Here is an 845-nt window from a genome sequence, read left to right as displayed (position 1 = left end):
ACCTAAATACAATAGATCGAAACCGGTCACCAGTTTAAATAGAATTTTTATACGATCAAGACTGTTTTCAGCAGATTTTAATGATATACCTGATTTTGCTGTTTTCCTAAAACAATGTTCCAAAAAAAATTAATAATTAGTTACTGTGAAATCATGCCTTGGATTTGAATGGAGCCATTTCTGCCGCATTGCATCTCTTTAGGAAACTTGAACAAATGAACCTTGTTTTCTCCTGTTTAATTTCCGTTATCTTTCGGTACGAAACACTTCATAAACATTATGAAGATAGCACTCCATCTGCAGGCCACAAGTGGCTCATCGGGACCTTCCGACCGCCGTGTCATCCTCAGATGAGGATGCGGATAGGTGGGGCGTGGGGTCAGCACACCGCTCTCCCGTTCGTTATGATGTTTTTTGTATTTTTTTTATTGGAACCCTCACCATTCAGTGGAGTAGCTCCTCAATTGGCATCACGGGGCCGAGTGCACCCCGAAAAATTGCAACAGCGCATGGTGGCCCGAATGGTCACCCATCTAAGTGCCGGCCACGCCCGACAGCGCTTAACTTCGGTGATCTCACGGGAACCAGTGTATCCACTGTGGCAAGGCCGTTGCCTCCATAATAAAGATAAAACTGCGTTAAACTCACACGAGCACTACTTAGCAACACAAACTATAATTTCTATGAATTAAATAACGATATCATAGTGATCACATAGCACAACGAGTTTTTTATACCCAACGTGTTGTTGATACAACACAAGTGAGTTGCTGACTTTCGCCGCTTTTAACTGACGTCACAACAACACGTTCACGCAGTTATATGGCCTTCTCATCTACAAGTAA

General features: G+C 42.7%; 1 pseudogene; it reads right to left on the bottom strand.

Annotated features, from left to right (window-relative positions):
• Positions 1 to 497: 497 nt before the first annotated feature.
• On the bottom strand, positions 498 to 615 carry LOC126089727 (5S ribosomal RNA; annotated as a pseudogene).
• Positions 616 to 845: the final 230 nt, after the last annotated feature.

Source organism: Schistocerca cancellata, chromosome 6 (assembly GCF_023864275.1).
Source record: "Schistocerca cancellata isolate TAMUIC-IGC-003103 chromosome 6, iqSchCanc2.1, whole genome shotgun sequence".
Classification (NCBI taxonomy): domain Eukaryota; kingdom Metazoa; phylum Arthropoda; class Insecta; order Orthoptera; family Acrididae; genus Schistocerca; species Schistocerca cancellata.
Note: the sequence above shows the minus strand (reverse complement) of the source record. Positions and strands in the feature narration are given on the sequence as shown.